Source organism: Trachypithecus francoisi, unplaced genomic scaffold, assembly GCF_009764315.1.
Source record: "Trachypithecus francoisi isolate TF-2019V2 unplaced genomic scaffold, Tfra_2.0 Lachesis_group19, whole genome shotgun sequence".
NCBI lineage: Eukaryota > Metazoa > Chordata > Mammalia > Primates > Cercopithecidae > Trachypithecus > Trachypithecus francoisi.
In genome coordinates, this window is record NW_022681464.1 from 7,672,866 (window position 1) to 7,690,045 (window position 17,180).

The following is a 17,180-nucleotide window of genomic DNA, read 5'->3' on the forward strand; positions in this document are numbered from 1 at the left end:
TGGCCTTTCAAATTTCAGTGTTCATAAATAAAATGCAATCAGAATGCAGCTATACCTATCTGCATGTTGTCTGTGTCTGCTTTTCACTGCAGTGGTAGAGTTAAGTCGTTTCTCTAGAGACTGTCTTTTTTTTTTTTTTTTTTTTTTTTGAGATGGAGTCTTGCTCTGTCACCCAGGCTGGAGTGCAGTGGCGCAATCTCAGTTCACTGCAAGCCCCGCCTCCCTGGTTCACACCATTCTCCTACCTCAACCTCCCGAGTAGCTGGGACTACAGGTGCCTGCCACCATGCCCAGCTAATTTTTTGTGTTTTTAGTAGAGATGGGGTTTCACCATGTTAGCCAGGATGGTCTCCATCTCCTGACCTTGTGATCCACCCACCTTGCCCTCCTAAAGTGCTGGGATTACAGGCATGAGCGGCCACACCCGGCCAAGACTGTCTTATAAAGGCTAGAATATTTACTTATCTTGCCCTTTGCTGGAAAAGATTGCTAACCCCTATTTTAGATGGAATAAATAATGAAGGGGCCAAGAGAAATGAAAACATATGTCTACACAAAACTTGTACATGAATGTTCATAGCAGCATTATTCATAAGAACCCCAAAGTGGAAATGACCCAAATTCCCATCAACTGGTGAACAGATAAAATTTATCAATCCATTTGTTTGATAAAGAAATGAATGGATAAATAAACAAAATGTGGTATATCCATACAATGGAACACTATTGAACCATGAAAAAGAATGAAGTACTGTTTCATGCTACAACATGAATGAACCTTGAAAACATGCTAAATGAAAGAACCGAGTCTCAAAGGAATGTATATTGCATGATTCCATTTATATGAAATAAGCAGAATAGGCAAGTCTATACAGACAGAAAGTAGATTGGTGGTTACCTAGGCCTGGGGGGGTTGGGTAGGAATGGGGAGCAATTGTTAATGGGGGTTATGAAAATGTTCTAAAATTTATTGTGGTGATAGCTGCACAACTCTGTACATCTGCTAAAAGTTATTAAATTATACACACAAATGGGTTAATTGTATGGTATGTGAATATCTCAGTAAAGCTGTTTTAAGAAGAGTTGAGCATGCAATGGGTTTGGTAGCTGCTTTAGATAGGGTTTCAGGAAAAGCCTCTCCAAGGATGTAACATTTGAATTATGACTTCAAGGAAGAGAAAAGGCAAGAGAAGAATATTCCACTCAGAGGAAATAACAAAAGCAAAAGTCCTGAAGCAGGAAGAAGCTTGTCCTGTTTGAGAAACAACAAAGCCAAGCATGGCTGCTGCATTGTATTCTGGTGGGAGAACATGAGGTCAGAAAAGCAAGCAGGGTCTAGATCATCTGGCTCCTGTGGGAGCTACTCAGGAAGGCAGAGAGTAGGATGTTGGTTATCAGAGACTTGGAAGGGAAGAGGGGAGGGGGAAATGAAGAGAAATTGCTTAGTGGGTACAAAAATAGAGTTAGATAGAAGGAATAAGTTCTAGTATTCAGTAGTGCAATGGGGTAATTATAGTTAATTTATTGTATATTTAAAAGTAGCTAGAAGAATTGTAATGTTTCCAACACAGAGAAAAGATAAGTGTTTGAGGTGTTGGATATCCTAATTACCTTGATTTGATCATTGTATGCATGCGTCAGACTATCACATATATCCCACAAATATGTACAACTGTGATATATCAATAAAAAAAGAATCTAGCTATAGTGGGAGATTGAGTCAGCTCTCTTTGAAGAAGATGGCTGTGTGTAGGAGAAGGAGTTGCTTGAAAATCTGCTAGTCTATTAAGAAGGATCTGGGTGGGTAAACAACAATGTCTGCTATGATTATAACCACAGGAAGATACTGAGCCCTTGCCATGTGTCAGGCATTTATTCCTCACAGCATCTTTTGAGATCAGCACTAGTAATCTCTGACACACATGAGAAACTGGAAGTTTAGTGAGGTTAACTACCCAATCCTAGGTCCCATAGATAAGTAAATGGGAGAGTTGAGATTTGAACCCAGGTCTCCCAAAAGCCAAGGTTTGTGTTCTTTTTTAAAAAATTTATTTATTTATTTATTTATTTTTCGAGATGGAGTCTCACTCTGTTGCCCAGGCTGGAGTGCAGTGGCGCGATTTCTGCTCACTGCAAGCTCCGCTTCCCGGGTTCACACCATTCTCCTGCCTCAGCCTCCAGAGTAGCTAGGACTACAGGCGCCCGCCACCACGCCCAGCTAATTTTTTTGTATTTTTTTGTTTGTTTGTTTTCAGTAGAGACAGGATTTCACCATGTTAGCCAGGATGGTCCCGATCTCCTGACCTCATGATCCACCCACCTCGGCCTCTCAAAGTGCTGGGACTATAGGTGTGAGCCACTGCTTCTGGCCAAGGTTTGTGTTCTTTACAGTATCATCAAATTGTACCCCTCTCCCCCAAGCAAAAATGGAAAGCCATGTAGGCTAAAGTGGTTGGGAAAAGCTTTATGGAGGTGGCTGGATTTGAGGTAGACCCAGAAATAGAGATGAAAGGAGGCAGAGGGCAGCCCAGAAGAGATGATCAATGTGAGCTAAGATGCAAAGACTGGAGAACACAAGAGATATGCAGAACACATTGGTGAATTCACCTGTTAGTTTTGAGAGCTCAATAGCAGAGTAATGGGATGAAGTCTAGAATGGTACACAGGAGCCAAATTCTGGCAGTCTCAAATGCTGTCCTGCCTGGGTGACATTGTCTGGTGGGTGGCATAGGGACACAAAATGTTCTGAGCAGAGGAGTGACAAGGTCACAGTGTAGGTGATAAAGAGGAGTATGGTAGTGAGAGGCAGGAGTAGAATGGGGAAGACACTGAAGGCATGGACTAGAGTTAGGGGGCTGTTGCCATCCTTTAGCTCTGAGGAGAATGGCTTTTACCTTTAAGTGGGGGTAGTGACTGTGGCTGCCCCCCAAAAATAGCTGAACATATGAACTATTTCCATGCAATAAATAATTGGACTTAGTATTTGAACAGAGCATGGAGCTTAGGAGAGGAAGAAATCAAGGAGGATTCCAAGGCTTGAATGACAGAAATAGGGAAGCTTCTAGAATTAGATGCAGGTAAAGTGTATACAGAAAAGAACAAAAGACTAAGGATTCCTCAACCTTGGAGAATATCATAAGTGTAAAAGGTGTGCAGACCTTGCTAGTCACCAACCTGGTATCCACCTGAATTTCTTTACTAACTTAACCCTCAGCAGCAATGTTCCTGCTTCCAAAAATACATTTCCCAGCTCCTTTGCAGTGGGGATGAGCATGTGACACCGTCTCAGGTTGTGAGACCTAAGTGGAAGCGTGTTGAGGATTTCTGGGAAGGTTCTTTTTTTCTCATGTGAATGACAACCTTTCTTCCTTGTGGCTTCCTCTCATTCTGCCTGGATGGAGGACAAGAGGCAAGAGGTTGAATAGCCATTTTGCAGTCATGGCTAACCATGAAGACAAAAGCCACCTGCTAAGGATGAGAGAGCAGAAAGATAGAAGCTGCCTGGGAAACTGGGAACACTGCAAAGTCATTGTACCAGTCCTGGATTGTCTACCTATGCACTTCATGTGAAATAAGAAAAACGAGGCTGGGTATGGTGGCCCACACCTATAATCCCAGCACTTTGGGAGGCCAAAGCAGGAGGATAGTTTGAGTCCAGGAATTTGAGACCAGCCCAGACAACATGACGACACCCCATCTCTACAAAAAAAAATTAACTACTGTTAATTTTCCTGGTGGTGTGTGCCTATAGCCACAGCTGCTGGGGGAGCCTGAGGTGGGCGGATCACTTGAGCATAGGAATTTGAGGCTGCAGTAAGCCATGATTCTGCCACTGTTCTATAGCCTGGGTGACAGAGAGAGACCCTGTCTCAAAAATAAAAAATAAAAAAATCTAGCCGAGCACAGTGACTCACACTTATAATCCCAGCACTTTGGGAGGCTGAAGCAGGTAGATAATCTGAGTCGGGAGTTCAAGACCAACCTGGCCAACATGGTGAAACCCCGTCTTTACTAAAAGTACAAAAAATTAGCTGGTCGTGGTGGCAGGCACCTGTAATCCTAGCTACTCGGGAGGCTGAGGCAGGAGAATCACTTGAACCCAAGAGGCAGAGGTTGCAGTGACCTGAGATTACATCATTGCACTCCAGCCTGGGCAACAAGCGTGAAACTTCGTCTAAAAACAAAAAAATGTTTATTTTGTTAAGCCGCTGTAGTAGGGTTACTATTATATGAAACTAAATGTAATTCCTGACTGATACAGTGGGTTAGAAAACAAAGGAGAGAAAAGGAGTGATCAGATAAGTAAGAGGAGAGCCAGAAAAGTTCAGTTCACAGGAGCTGACAGAATAGAGTCTGGATCCAAAGAGGACATTTGCTAAAGGTTGTAGAGTGGGTGAGAAGGCGGAGAGGGTGTTCTAAGGACAAGCTCACCACCAGAGCAGAGCCATAAGTGAGATGGTGAGACTGGCAGTGTCACTGGTATGGAGTAGAGAAGAGGTCCATGGAGTCAAAGGGGCAGAAATACATGCATTGTCAGGTAGTTGAAATGAATGTTGAAAGGAACTGGGATGAGGGCAGGAAGGATAGAAAGAATGAGAGTCAGGTGCCAAAAAGCTGTCGAGGAGTCTAGGAATGGGTCCCAGAAAGCAGGACTCGGTGTTGCCTTTAAAGACAGTACTAGTCAGCATCTAGGCAGGGTTTCCCAGCCTGTCATGTTCTTGGAGATGTCACAGCGACTCAGTTTGTTTCCATTTATCCTTTATTGACCAGATGTTCAGTAACAGGCTCTCACTTTCCTGATTAATAAAGTTGAACCTAGAAAGCTGTGTGATAACTGACTAACTTCCTGGGAAGTACGCCCTTCCTAGGATTCGCATGCTCAGAATTATGCCTGTTTTTCACAGATATCTATGCTTGATTTCCAGGTAACTGGGAAACCAAATCCATTGTCAGAAGGTTGCTGAATGAGCCCAGAACTGGAATGAAAGCACTCCTGCTTGGATGCGTGTGCTTCCTCAGAAGTGGTAGTTCAGATGAATCCCCTGCCACCTCTCTCCATCTGGACTGTGTACACATCTCTTAATGCTGGGCCCCAAGTCTTTCTTTAATCACACAGTGCCCCTACAGCTGCTGAGGTTATGGCTTTCTTCACGCTCTGATCCAAGCCTAAGGATAGCCACTGGTCACCTGGACAGGTCTGATGTAGGTGTGTCTGTTGTCTTCTCAGTCACTAATTTAAAAGCCACCTATATAGCTAGGTGGAGAGACTCTGTATCTGGTTCTTCTCATCAGCTGTGCACTGATTAGCATCATTTTCACTGTCACGGGGTGGTAATTACCCAGCTTCATCCTCAAAGTCAGGGTGGAGGGCACATCACTGAAAGCCCTATGAGCCCAAGACAAACGTGGATAATCATTTTAGTTCTTACCAAATTGATACCAGAACTTCAAATCACAGAATTAACACAAATCCTAATGGTGGCCAAGCAGTCTTTTCAGAGGCTACCCATGAACTTCCAGGAGCCACAGGGGAGTGTTGGGCTGAGGTATCAGCCCACCAATGCATGGACCTGCTCCTTTCTGCATAGGTGGGCATGGGATAGTCTTTGCTGCACAGAAGGCAACAATTTGGCTGGTGGTTGGCAGGTGCTGTTTTTGGCTCAGAAAATATGGCTGCTAAACCCATAGAGTAACACTTGTTCTGGGTTTTCTCAAGGAAAGTCAGGAAATATTTGGAAAAGGTAAGCAAGGCACAAACCACACCCTTTAGTCCCTAGGCCTGACTGTGTGCCTACTGTTCTGTGTTAGTCAGGCCCCAGCTGCGTGGCTGCAGCCAGGTCTGAGTGCCTATCTTTCAGACAATGTGGCAGCAAGGTACCTGTGCTGGTAGAGCAATGGAACACCCTGGAGGACAGCCTGAAGACAAAACTGAGGTACCACAGCAGCAGCCATCAGTCTCCTCAAAAGGCCACTAGGAAGTCAAGTTTTAATATGAAAATAACTTGGGTTCAGTGACGCATGCCTGTCATCCCAGTTACTTGGGAGGCTGAGGCATGAGGATAGCTTGAGTCCAGGAATTCGAGGCTGCAGTGAGCTATGATTTTGCCTGTGAATGACTACTGCACGCCAGCCTGGGCAATATGACGAAGTCCTATCTCTTAAAAAAAAAAAAAAAGAATTAAAAAATATGTATATAAGACTGGGCTTTAAATGCCCTAGAGGTAAAACGTCTTATTTTTACAGGAAGAGGGATGCCTGTGGAGCTTAAGCACAGGTTAGCTGACACTGTCAGGAAGAATGTGAAAGGGATTCTTTTCCTGAGCAAAAAGACCACATGATTCTAAGGTCTCTTCCAACTCTGAAATGCCAGGTTCTGTCGCCTAATATATGACAATTGATGGGGCTTATACAGGGAGACTATCCAGTATTTATGCATTTGCTGTGCTTACTTATCTCCTGATCATTAGTTGTTAAAATCTTCGCAGCCATAACTTTGACAGGAATAAAAATGACAGTTTTTGTTGAATGTAAATGAACACAGAATACCATGGCTTTGGAGATAAATTTTAAAGCACTAGGTATATTTGGATCAGAAATACATAGGTATCTTGTTCATGCATGCTAATACAGAACAATAGTCAAGAGATGTTAAATGAAGATGAAGCAAGGGTAACAGTGTAAAGCGCATACTTCCAGCTGGGTACAGTGGCTCACACTGGTAATCCCAGCACTTTGGGAGGTAGAGGTGGGTGATTCACTTGAGACCAGGAGTTCGAGACCATCCTGGCCAACCCAGTGAAACCCTATCTCTACTAAAAATACAAAAAAATTACCTGGCATGCTGGTGCGTGCCTGTAGTCCCAGCTAGTCAGGAGGCTGAGGCACAAGAATAACTTGAACTCAGGAGGCGGAGGTTGCAGTGAACCAAGATCATGCCACTGCACTCCAGCCTGGGTGACAGAGCCAGACTCTTGTCTCAAAAAAAAAAAAAACAAAAAACAAAAAAAGCAAGCGCATACTTTCCTCAATTTCAAAAAATGACATATATGTATATAAATATGTATATTTGTACATTCGTGGAATAATTCCACATGGATATCCAAAAATCTGATACCAATGTTTTGGTCACTGAGTGGCTGAAGGTAAGAAAAATAATTACTCTCTACTGGTTACTTTTTTTGTACTTTTCAACTTCTATACATTGTGCTTGTATAACCTGTCAATAATAATAATAATAATAATAATGATAATTAACCTTAGCTGCCTTACAAAGAAACCACAATTACTGGCAGGCACAGGGAAGGGTAGGGAGGCTGTGGAAAGGGCAGCCTTTGGGGGGCCCAGGGAGAAGAAAGTCTGTATATAAATACAATTCAATCCTGCCCACATTTAGAAATCATTTGCAGTGAATTCCATGTGGGACTAGATTAGTTTGAACTTGAGCCACCCTTGAGTGGATCATAAAAGTGAAAGGGGCCGGGCGCGGTGGCTCACGCCTGTAATCCCAGCACTTTGGGAGGCCGAGACGGGCGGATCACGAGGTCAGGAGATCAAGACCATCCTGGCTAACACGGTGAAAACCTGTCTCTACTAAAAAATACAAAAATCTAGCCGGGCGAGGTGGCGGGCGCCTGTAGTCCCAGCTACTTGGGAGGCTGAGGCAGGAGAATGGTGTAAAGCGGTGAGGCGGCGCTTGCAGTGAGCTGAGATCCGGCCACTGCACACCAGCTTGGGCTTTTAGAGCGAGACTCCGTCTCAAAAAAAAAAAAAAAAAGGTGAAAGAGGGGTTCATGGCTGTTCATGGTAAGAAGTGATTACTTTGGGCTGTGGATATTTTCCTCAAATGCTCTAGTCTTCCTGGATGAACAGCTGGGCGCCTGGGTCGTGTCCTCATTCTGCCACTGCTAACAGTGTGACCTTGGGTAACAGACTCTTTTCACTGGGCCTCTTGGAGAAGTAAGGAGCTCACAAATGTATTGTCTAATTTATTCTGTCTGAACCAGGGTGTGGGTGCGGAAACACCACTGCAGAGCAATGAAAACCAAAGGCTGGTCTTGAGGAATCGGAGAGTGTATCAAGGAAACCACAGCAGAGTGGGGCTAAGCCTCGAGAGAATTACCATATCCTGTTTTCTGTCGGAGCCTGGCCAGACCCTTTGCCAGGTTCCAGTGATTCACCAAATCACTCTGGGCATGGCTCAATGCACAGATGGCGCTGGGAGCTGGGAGAGCCGCGTTAGGCGGGAAATCTCTCCTGCGCTAATCCCAGGAAGCATATGCTTAATTAGGCAAGGGTGTGTTGGACTTCCAGAGTACAGATAATTGAAAATCAGTGCAGGAGATGGCTTGTTTTCGCCTAAAAAAAAAAAAAAAAACAGATGAAATATATGGGTAAGTGAAAAAATGAAGGAGGCCCAAATTTGTTAATCTTTGAATTTTTATTGTACACTTAACTTTACAGAAAATAATTTTAACTGAAATACTACCCTAGAATCTCTTCTGATCTTGTTTGATATATAAACATATTTTATTATTTATTTATGTATTTATTTAGAGACAGGGTCTTGCTCTGTTGCCCAGGCTGGAGTGCAGTGGCGATCACAGCTCACGGCAGCCTTAAATGCCTGGGCTGAAGTGATCCTCATCTCAGCCTCCCGAGTAGCTGGAACTACAGGTGAGTGCCATCATGCCCAGCTTATTTCTTTTTATTTATTTTTTATTTTTTAGTGGAGGCGAGGTCTTGCTGTGTTGCCCAGGCGGGTCTCAAACTCGTAAATGCAAGCAATACTCCCACTTTGGCCTTCCAAAATCCTGGGATTACAGGTATAAGTCACCTCGCCCAGTTACAAACACATTTTTAAAAATACGTATTGTATTTTTTATTTCAGAGGTGATACATGTTTTTATAAAAGGGTAATTGTATTTTATATTATTTTTATAGACATTTGGAAAACAGAAATATATACAGAAAAAATAGAACTCAGGAAAGAGTGAAACAAAGAAAAAAAGTACTGTGCTTGCAATGTTGCAGATTACTCAAGTCACACTTGGCTGTATTAAAAATGTGGTTTCATTTTGTTTTAATATTGAACTGATATTCAATATTCAATATTAATATATCATCAATATATTTCTGATATTCCCCATGAGCACCTCCTCATTGGACAGTAAGGAGCCCTAAGGCTTCCCAGTGAATAGTATTCCCCTTTCCTCTAGTTTAAACACGGTACTTTCAATTTATAAATTCTTACTTCTCAGAGGCCAATCCCCCACAAGGTGTCAGCTGCCCAGGGATTCTATCAGAACCTGTAAGTGCTGAATAGTACCTACCCTGACCTGGCCTCTTGGGATTCTGTGCTAGCGCATGTTGCTGGGGCCTTTGAGCCTAGCAATTTAGCTGCACTTACTTCTGCCGGTCCCCTGACCTTCTCAGCACTATTGCTTTCTTTACCAGGGCATTTGGCTTCATATGGATCCTCTGCTATCTGTGAGCAGACCATGGACAGCCAGGAGCACATGGTCCATCTAACTGCCTATCACCTGCCAAACCTGTCTCAGTTTCCTCCATGCTCAAAGTAGACACAGGTAGGGTTTCTCCTGTATTGTGTCCAGGGAAATGAGCTGCTAGCCCTGATGTCCTTGCACTTCCCAAAATCTATTTAGATGTGTAAGTGCCTGCCTGTCATATGTGGAGAGGAAAATAATGGGGATTCAGCACCTGACCTGCTTGCACTACATCAGTCTTTCTCCTTTGTTCTTTCACCTGAGCAGGAAAGGTCTGTCTTTTGATGTTCTGCTGTCTCTATATATGTATAAATATACACAGAAGATATACGGAGACAAATGTATATATTATATAATAGATTATATATTATGTTATATAATAGATTATATATTATGTTATATAATAGATAGATTATATATTATATGTTATAATAGATAGATTATATATTGTATGTTATATAACAGATTATATATTGCATATAACAGATTATGTTATATAATATAACAGATTATATAATAGATCATATGTTATTATATGTTATATAATCTATTATATATTATATGTTATATAATCTATTATATATATATGTTATATAATCTATTATATATTATATGTTATATAATAGATTATATATTTTCTATATTTGTCTCCATATAATATCCTCTGTGTATATCTAGGCATATATGTAAGTATATTCAGAGGATATTATATGTATTATATTTTATAACTAATATATGTATATGAATATATAAATTTATATATTACATTAAATATATTAATATATTTATGTAAATATACTTATATATTAAATAGATATATATTAATTATTCTGTATATATAGATTAAATATATTTATGTAAATATAATTATGTATTATATGAATATATTAAATATGTATATATAAAGATAATTACATATTGTATGAATATATTAAATATATTTATGTAAATAAATATTTATGTAAATATATTAATAATTATATATTGATATTATGTATATATTTGTGTTTGTATAATATCCTCTTTGTCCTTTCTCCATCCTAGAGTATAAGGTTAGCAGACATCATAGTTTAACTGTTATAGGCAGTGAAACTTTCTTCCACAGTGAAAGAGACTACAGAAATGTAGAAATCCTGTTTCTTCTGACAAAGTCTGTCTTTCCATGCTATAAAACCCAATTTTGGTTATCAGAAGCAAATTATTAACTCTTGCCTTTTGTTACAGTAAGACTTCTATCTGCCCCACCTGACAGCCTCCCACCCCTAATTCCTCTCCTTCCCCTTTACCCAACAGAGATGGATTTTGTAGGCTAACCATGGTAAGGTCAAATGCATAGAACCATTAAGAGGGGGGAAAAAGCACATTAATGTGCTTAGAAATATTACTCCAGCTACAACATCTTTAAATTGCAATGTTTTGGTAGTGGCTAGGAAGATTAAACATTTTTTAAAACATCTCATGTTATATAAATATGAAATATTTTATTACTTTATAACAGCTCTGTATATAGTAAGGCTATTAACTCTTTGCCTTGATGCACATTTTTTTCTATACAATGTTTTCAGTCTTATAAAATTTCCATTTCTTTCATAATTTTATGCTTAGAAAACTTGTCCCCAAACTTTATTTTCTTTCACATTTTTCAGTCACTAAAATTTTTATGATTTTATTTTTTCTCTTTAATATATTGGGAATCTATTCTAGGATATACTGGAAGGAAAAGATCTAACTTGATTACTTCTAAACACTCAATTTTCCCAGAATCATGTGATGAATATTCTAGAAACATAAGTATTTATATCACTGTGTCTCATGCAGATGCACTTGTTTGTGCTTTTCCTCACTTAACCGTTTTTGAATGGCAAGCATATGCACAACCTCTTCTTTCCTTTCCAAATGAGTGGTTCCCTCCTGGGTAATCTCCTTAGAAGGTTACTCCGTTATTCTAAGGATGCTTCCATTGATGGAAGTTCTTACTTTTTTATTGAGCCCCCAATTACTGCAGCTTGATTACCTGATTTGCCAGGTAATGTGGCTCCAGATGACTCCTTCCTATTTCCAAAGAGCAAACACACTTCTAAAGCATGTTGAAGGAGAAAAGGATAACCTCAGTTCTGCTATGTCTGTGTTAAATTTAGTCTTATGACTTTGTAGTTGCATGTGATCAGGTGTATGTATGCACATACATGAATAAGGTTTAATCTTCCTGTTCTGCATATTTGACTGTAACTACAAATTAGAGTCATGTGCACTCGGGAGAAAGATGACTTTCTAAAGATACTGGCCTCTAAGCAAGCTCAGAGGGCAAGAAGAACTCCTCCCTTCTCCCTCCAAGAAGAGACTCATTGGATTCACCTACAGTGGGATTAACCAATGGGATAGTGAGTGATTCTTGGAAACAGATTAGCTCTGCATGTCAGTGGTAGAGCCCATGGTTCCGTTTAATTTTTTTTTCCAGTGCCCTATATATTTCTAACAACAACACTGACTAAAGGAAAGAAATGCCAAAACTGATATCCCTCTGGATTTTATAGATTTCCTAATTTTCTAATTGCTACACTCCTGCCAACAAAACACAGTGAAAGAATGCCCCATGAGGAGAGGTCTCAGAACACACCACAGGATGGGACTACAAATTTCAGTGATTACAAACAATTAAAGCAGGCAGCCAACATGTAATTTTCTTTTTAGGCATGGACATAGAATGAGAAACGACTTACTGGGTTGGAATAGATAGACACAGAGCTGTTTCCCTTTGTGTAAAAATCACACTTGATCAAATAGAGATTACAGCTAATGTGCCCTCCCCCATTTGCCTTTAAAATTGAAGGATGTGGAAATTAGTGAAATTAAATTCACAGCTGCATTATTTGCAAATAACAAAAATTCTATTTGATCCTGCAGAAGCCAAAAAAGGAATGTTTTGCCTTGTGGAAAAAAAGAAAGAGTTGAACATCCAAACAATGGGAGAGGAAGGCATACACTTGAGTCTCTGGGAACAATTGGAATTATGACCCCAAATATAACTGGAACTATCTCCCTCTGTTCTGCATTTTGGCTTCTTTCCACACATTGACTTCATCCTGTCTCACTGTAGACCAGCCTTTTCCATGTATCAGAGTGGATGTCTGCCCTAAGCTCCTGAATTTTATTGTCTGTGTACTGGAGAGATACTGCCTGTCATATTGTTGGTAGTCTGAAGTTCAAAAATCCTGCCGTTGGAGTTACTGCAACAACCTACGGGTGCCACATTCCCCATAAACATTGTAGATTTCAACAGTTTCCTAACACAGGGTATAAAGTGTCTTGAGGAAGGGCCACTTTTTTCCTAATTTACACAAAAGTGCCATACGGACTCATGGTGGCCCTGGGTAGAGTTCTGATGGACGCAGGTTAGGTCAGACGCCCATACCTGGACAAATCACTTATGGCCATATGGTTGAGGTCCTCTAAGAATATGGTTGTCCCTATAAGATTCTTATAAGCAGAAGAGGAACAGTTTATAGAGAAGGGAGATGTGGTTCCCTAAAGAAAAGTATGTGCTGGCAGGCAAAATATTAATTGTCCACTATGCCACAGTAGGAGTTTGGTGAGCCTGTTTTACATTTTCTTTCTCCTTTGAAAAAATTTCTTGCTTCTGTTGTCCTTCTTTGCTAAATTTAAACTCTGATAGGGCAATGACTGAGGCTACATATTTTTCCAGATCCAGGGCCAATACTATTTGTTAAAGAATATACTAATTTATTTATTAGGTGGTGCTATGGTTTGAATACTGGTGTCCCTCTAAAATTCTTGTTGAAATTTAATCTCCAATGCAATGGTATTAAGAGGAGGGGCCTTAAAGAGGAGATTAGACCACTTCCTTCTTTAAAAATGGCATGAACTTGAATACACTTTACCTGTTGAACACTGTACTCCCAATCTTCTTCTTCTTATTCATAATATTAATTTACTCTCCCTATTATAAGCATGGATCATCAGTTATTTTGATTTTTGTTTCAGTCAATATTAAATTTATGGAAACATATTTTCTTATTCTGTCCTCATAATATTTTCTTCTGTTCCATGTCTTTAGTTATCATTCCTTCATTTTCTTCTTTTTCTTCTTCCTTTCTTATTTCTTTGGATTAAAAGGCTTAAGTGTTCTCTTTTACTGAGAATTGAGGGTGGTAAACTCTCTCAGGTTATGTGTGTGTGCCTATATTTTGCCATCTGTTGAACGGCAGTTTAGCTGTGTATAAAATTCTAACTTGCCAAATATATTTCCTTGCATTTTGAAGATATTATTCCATTGTCCTTTGGCCTGATTTTTTTCCAATTAGAAGCCTATTATTAGTCTATCATTCATTATTAGATGATCTGTTATTTTCATTACTAATTATTAAAGATTTGTGTTTATCTTCTGCAGTTTCACTATAAAGAATCTAAGTGGGGATTTAGTTGTATTCTTCCTACTTGGTACTTGGAACACACTTTCAAACCAAGGACCTATATCATTGCTTAATTCTGGCAAATTTTCGGCTACCACCTCTTCAATTATTACTTCTTCCTTATTCCCTCTATTCTTCTGGAACTCCTATTAGATGTATTATGTGGTCTCTCAATTTATTCTCCATGTCTTTTAATTATTATTTAAAACTTTTTATATATTTTGCGCTGCATTCTGAGTGAATTTTGTAATATTGTAATTCAGTTCATTAATTTGTTCATCAACAGTGCCCATTTCTGGTCTATTAAATTTTTAAATCTTTGTTTCCATTTCAAAATTTATAATCAATGTTTTGTTTTATCTATATAGTTCTTATTTCTGCCTGTTTGCTTGCTTTTTTTTTTTTTTTTTTGAGATGGAGTGTTGCTCTGTTGCCCAGGCTAGAGTGCAATGGTGCAATCTCAGCTCACTGCAACCTCCGTCTCCCAGGTTCAAGCAATTCTCCTGCCTCAGCCTCCTGAGTAGCTGGGATTACAGGTGTGCGCCACCACGCCCAGCTAAGTTTTGTATTTTTAGTAGATACGGGTTTCACCATGTTGGTTAGGCTGGTCTTGAACTCCTGACGTCGCTATCTGCCTGCCTCAGCTTCCTAAAGTGCTGGGATTACCGGTGTGAACCACCGCACTTGGTCGCTTGCTTTTTTTTTTTAATGGATTTTAGCATCCCAAGCATATTTATGTTTTAGTCTTTCTCAGAATAACCCCTAAAATATATTTCTAATAAAGCAAATTATATTTGAAAAACTGATTTTTTATTCTGGTCTTTCTTAATGTTTTAGCTTTCTTCAAATGCCTTATAATGGTTTTAGTTTGTATCATCATTTTGAGAGGGAGACTTGTTTCTATCTCTCTTCCCTATTTAGCAGGTTTGTGATAGCTTCCAGTTAGTTTCCCCCACCCTCGTGCCAGTATTTCATTCTAGAACCAAGTCTTACGTTTGTGGTAGGGGACTCCTGCCCTATAATTACACTGAGGATGCTTCAGATCCAGTCACTAGCCCAGGAGGCAGCTTGTTCCAGTTCCTAGTTGTGGTGTTATGTTTCTGTCTGCTGCCTCCCTAGGTTTCCCTCCTGCTTTTATAAAAGCTATAAGCTCACATACAAGTCAAGAAGAGTTTTCTTTTTCAGCTTCCTTTCATGACCAGGCAAATATTCCTGGCTTTAATACCCCAACTCATGTGGGATCCACTTGGTCCCTATTATTCTACAGGACTGAGCTCCTAGACATGACTGCTGCCCCTGCACCAGAAGCGCAGAGCACCGTGGTTTTAGCCCTATTTACTTTGTTTCTGGGTCATGGAGATTTTTATCTTGTTATCGAGTCCAGTTGTATTACTTCATTTTTTTAAATCATCATTTATTACTGCTATATTTTTTAGTAAAAGGAATGCTTCTGAATTTACCATGTCCAGTAAAAATTTAAACTGTATCACTTTACAGTAAAGAATCACACAAAAGGTGAAGGGACATTCCTCAGGTTGAATACTAGTGTGTGTACTCATTCTTTTCTTTATCTTTCATTTTATTTCTTAAAGACAGGGCTTGTGTATGTTGCCCAGGTTGATCTTGAACTGCCAGGCTCAAGCAATGCTCTCATCTCAGTCTCTCAAGTAGCTGAGACTACAGGCATGTGTGCCACCATGCCCAGCTTGTGTGTACCTATTTATTTATTTATTTATTTATTTTTATTTATTTATTTTTGAGACAGAGTCTCGCTCTGTCGCCCAGGCTGGAGTGCAGTGGCGCGATCTCGGCTCACTGCAAGCTCCGCCTCCCGGGTTTATGCCATTCTCCTGCCTCAGGCTCCCGAGCAGCTGGGACTACAGGCGCCCGCCACCACGCCCGGCTAGTTTATGGTATTTTTTAGTAGAGACGGGGTTTCACCGTGTTAGCCAGGATGGTCTTGATCTCCTGACCTCGTGATCCGCCCGTCTCGGCCTCCCAAAGTGCTGGGATTACAGGCTTGAGCCACCGTGCCCGGCCTTACCTATTTATTTATACTTTTCTTTATTCCATAAATAAGGATTTTTTCTATAGCATTTATAATAAATAGTAAAATTTAAATAAGATATTAAAATTGAGTTTAAGGAAAATATAAATTAGAATATATTCCTAAGATTAGGAGGAAAACATAAAATTTCCATATTCACATTGCAGATGATAAGGTCCCACATGTTGGGCTGTGTATTTGCCTCTGAGCTTCCATATACCAAAGTGAATAAACACAATTGATTCCTTAGTTCTCTCTTGATTCACAAAGAAAACCCTTCCCAGTTCTTTGAGAGAAGTCAAGTTCTTCTGGTAACACATTCTAAAATAAATTTCTCCTGTGCATATCATAGAGAGGATACTGACAGGTGAAGTAGATGATGCCTTCAAAAACTTAGCTACAACATACGTTAGCAAGGCTGACTTTTAGAGATTCTTCAATGAAACCCTAAGGCACAATGCCCACTTAGTTAGCACATGGCAGTATTGAGACAAACTCAAGTATCAGTGGTTGTCAGATATTCTTTAAACCTCACAACACTCCCTCCTCTCTAGGGCTTTAAAGGATCTCCATGAATGAACCCTGCATTAGATCACTTTGGCCAGCCTGAGGCAAGAGGTGATTTCCCTTATTAGTCATTTGATTGTTTTTATTGTTGTTGTTGCAAATGACAGGAACTCAACTCAAATTAATGAAAACATAAGAAAATTGAAATTTTTAGTTTTGTTAACTCCAAAACTCAACTGAATAATTGTAGGAAAAGCGAAGAGAAGGAAGTGAATACAAGGAATTTATTAAGCAGGTGTGTGGAACAGTCCTTAGAATTATTCCCGCCCCCCCTCCCCCCACCGCCCAAGGGCAAGGAAATTGTAGTATCCCATCTATTATTAGCTAAAAGTTGCTCCCAGGGGCTTCCTAGCACTTCTGGCCTATTCTAACACAGGCCAACAAGAAGCCCTTCCACAGAGAGCTGCAGGGGCTTGGTGTGAGAAGCCAACAACATGTGCTGTTATGGGGAGTGCAGAGTGAGGGTAGGGAATTGAGGACCATTATAGCCATTCTGTTGGAAATGCCCTTGCTCATATTTCCAGCCATTGTACTTCCCTAGTAAAATCCCAACCCTGGTGAAACCCAACCACTGCCTAATCCGAGCATCTGAATGCAGTTAGAGAAAAGCACACAAACATACTGACTGATCTC

The 17,180-nt window shown here is 40.2% G+C and overlaps 1 long non-coding RNA gene across 1 annotated transcript; it reads right to left on the bottom strand.

The window, feature by feature from the left end:
- Positions 1 to 313: 313 nt before the first annotated feature.
- Positions 314 to 17,180, bottom strand: LOC117063831. Its single transcript, XR_004429109.1, has 4 exons — positions 17,170 to 17,180; positions 12,220 to 12,222; positions 4,858 to 4,864; positions 314 to 434 (listed from the first exon to the last, which is right to left on the bottom strand). It is a non-coding gene; the product is annotated as an uncharacterized LOC117063831 (long non-coding RNA).